Here is a 3,882-nt window from a genome sequence, read left to right on the forward strand (position 1 = left end):
ATACAAAATAGTTTCACCTTCCTAAAAAAAATTCTCTGTGCTACCATTCAACCACAAATTCCCTGTTTCTGTTACATTTTTCTAACAATGTACCTGACATAATTGCTTCTCATTCTTTCCCCTTACAACATGTTCACATTTATAAACTCATGTGATTCTCACTTCAATCCTGAGTGTTTCCACTTAGCAGACAATTGAATGGAACTCAGAATAAGTGGCTTGGTCAAGATCTCACTAAGTGGTGGTGCTAGCACTATAACTTGTGCCTTTTGACTCCTTGTATAATGCTCTTTCTACCACAAAACACTGCTTCCTCGTTTTCAGCAGGGAGAGAAATGGCTGTGCATAGAGACAAGAGGAAGAAAAGACAGAAATGGTGGTAAGTGGCCATGTCTTACATCAACGGAAGCAATTACACTAAAAATACACAAAAGTGGCATTCTAGTTCTGATAACTTGGTGAACCTCAATCGCCAAAAACCTTTCTGCTATAAATATTCCCAAAAGGCTGGTTAAATACATTTAAAAATATAGCTTTTTAAATACACCACTGAGCCAGTAAGGAAGAAAGAGAAAATCCTGAAGTCCAAAAGCTAGCAAAGGTCCAGAAAGCTAAATGAGAACAGAAGCCAGCAGTTGCCCAAATCCCACAATGTACTAAAAAAAAAAAATCACAAAAACTTATCTAAATAAACTCGTTTAGTTTAACATCAGAAAATATATTTCTATAGTTCATCATATTATGAGTAAAAGAAAACAATTATATAATCACCTCAGCAGATACAGAGAAAGTTGATTAAATTCAATACCCATTCGTGATTAAAAATCAAATCAAAGACTTTTAGCAAATATGGGATGGAAGAGAATTTCATTAACCTGATAAAAAAGTAGCTACCAAAAACCTAGTGTCATCTTTAATGGTAAAATATTAGAAGTATTTCATTTATAAACATGAATAAGATAAGGACGTCCACTATCACTGGCTCTATTCAAAATGAACTAGAGGTCCTGGATAGCACAGTAAGAAAAGAAAGAGAAATAAAAGGTAAAAGAGTTGAGAAGGAAGTAACAAAACTGTCACAGTTTTGAGGACATGATTATCTAAATAGAAAAATCCCCTAAACCCTACAAATGGCAATTATTACTATTTAAAAAAAATAACGTTTGGCAAGGTTCTGAAGATCATTATACAAAAAAAGACAATTGAATTTTTATAGACTAGCAAAAAATATAGTTAGGAAATATAATTTAAAAATACACCACTTACAACACTGGTCAAAAATATAATAATGTACTTAGGAAGTTGCAAAATATACAAACCCTCTAAGAAAAAAATTATAAAACTTCATTGACAGACATTAAAGGTCTAAATAAATGGAGAGTTATACTGTCTTCATAGACAGGATAATTTCACACGACAAATAAATCAGTCTCTTCAAACTGATACACAGATTTAATGTTATATCAATCAAAATTCCAATAAGGTTTTTTGTGGAACTTAAGCTGATTCGAAAATACATTGAAAACTGCTAATTGTAAAAAAAGAAACATGCTCCTAAAGAAAAGGAATAAGGTAGAGGACTTGCCCTACCAGCTCTCAAGCCTTACTATTAAAGTGGTCAGTTATTAGCACATGTTCAGAAAAAAATATAACAATGGAATAGAAAACAGAGCCTAGAAACAGATCTAGGAATGTAAACTTGATACGCAACAAGAGTTAGCACTGCAGATCTGTGGAGAAATGAGGGGCCCTTCAACAAATGACATTTGTAATATAGGGCCACAACCAACGTATGAGGGGTGACATGTTAGAAGAGACAAGGTTGTAACTAAAGCGGAGTGGTCAGGAAAAGAGTTAGACTGGAGTTGTGATACCTGGGATAAGTCTTGAGATAATTAAGAGAAGAGGAGGAAGGGAGATCCATAAAAGAAAAATTTGAAATGTAAAGGCACATTGGCTTGAGCAAGTGAGCAACAAGTCACTACCACAGAGCCAATGCTAAGGATGGAAAAGAGATGAGGCTAGAAGTGTGGGCAAAAGGTAGATAACACAGTACCCTGTATACTACACTAAGGGGTTCTGATTTTGTCCTATAGGTACCTATATAGACCCCTAGGGATTCATACATGTAGCCTCAAGGCTAAGAGATTTCTCTCAAACTTTTTATTTTCAATTTGATAAAAATCTAAAAAAAAAATTCTTTAACAAAAGGATATTCTGGATCATCAGGATGACCACCTTTTAAGTGATTACTGTCACAAGATTTCAGTTCACACATTTGTGTTTAGAGTGCACTGGCAAACAAGTGGTACCATTTGCCATTGGCACAAGCTAACGAGAGCAATGAGGACTATTTTATGTAAATGATGTTGTCAAGTGAAGGTCAAATGCAATCATGACACATTGAACACAGGAAGTTTTTGCAGTGGTTTAAGTAAAGAGGTGAGGGCACTGACACAAAGACAGTATGGACAGGACTTTCTATAAGGAAGTTATGCCATAGAGGACAGTACCCATTCACTTTTAGAGTGTGTTAGGCCCAGCAAAAACAGTCTCATTGGTAACAATGAATAAGTATTCGTTTGAATTTGTTTTATAGTTTTGCTGCATTTTACTTATAACTATTTAACAGTTATAAAAAAGATAAAACATAAGGAGTTCATATATAGTTTTATGTTTGCATTTATTTAACATGCTGAAAATATTTTAAGTTAACAATAGAGAATCCTGGCTATCTACTTGGGTTTGAGGAATTCTGCTCTGGGTGATTGGGAGACACTTAAAGATTTAATTAGAAAATGAGAGATTTGTGCTTAAAAAATCACTCTGGCAGTAGAGTGGAGGGTTGGAATTGAAAGTATTTAAGGCAGAAAAAAAGGCTATTAATATAAAAATGTGATAAAACAGTGAGGCCCTAAATGAATCAGGGGATAGGATGAGAAGATAGATAAGAGTTAGAATCAAAAGGACTTGGTTGTGGGTAAGAAAAAGAAGGCATCTAGGATGACTGTCCCTTGGGTGACCTGGTGGTGAGGTAAAGACCATAGGAAGACAAAGAAGTAGGGATGAAAGGGAAGGAGAAAAGAGAGATGATGAATTCAATTCAGCAATGATCTGAATTTCATTTCAACGAAAGAAAATCCAGTTATCTTTTCTGGGTCCCAGTTTTCTCAGTTACAGCTGCATTCATGAATTAGCAAATTAACTATTATAGCGCTCTCTAAAAATACACAAAGCACTCCACAGTATCCTGTAAATAAGTTATGAAAAATCAGCAAAATCCCAGGCCCTGAAGGAAATTCAGCAGGGTTAAAGAGATATGGCAAATTTTTATTAAACATTTAAATTGTGACTCAACGCACTCACCCAGTATTGTACTTTTTTGCTCTGTCAGATGCCATCTCTCTCTTGCTATTAAAAAAGAGGTAGCATGCCAAGCCCACGTGGGAGACTCAAAGACAGCACCCTCAAGGGACTTACAAGCAAAGCAATGGGACACATCTGGTGCATGATTACTGAAAATGTAGTGTAGTGGGAACTTTGACCGTATAGGTGGGGCTAGTTATTTTAGTTTTATTTAGAGGAATCAGCGTGAAATCTTAGGCAATCCAATAAGAATGTAAACGTTTCATATCTTATTCCCAATAAGGAGGTCGGTGGGAAAGGAGAAGGAAAATGCAGCAATTATCTTAAAACCAGCCTGTGTTTTCGCAAGCCACAAAAGAATAATTCAACCCTAGTTTGGTGGGAATGCCAGCATCTTCCACCGGTAATTCATAATACAAAAGCATAGTGTTTATAGACCCAAATGTTTACCGTCAACCTTATCTACATTGTCCAACGTGCGACTAAAGGGAAAGCCATGGGGCGTACCTTTAGCAC

This window comes from Pteropus alecto, unplaced genomic scaffold, assembly GCF_000325575.1.
Source record: "Pteropus alecto unplaced genomic scaffold, ASM32557v1 scaffold3, whole genome shotgun sequence".
In the NCBI taxonomy this organism is placed as follows: Eukaryota; Metazoa; Chordata; class Mammalia; order Chiroptera; family Pteropodidae; genus Pteropus; species Pteropus alecto.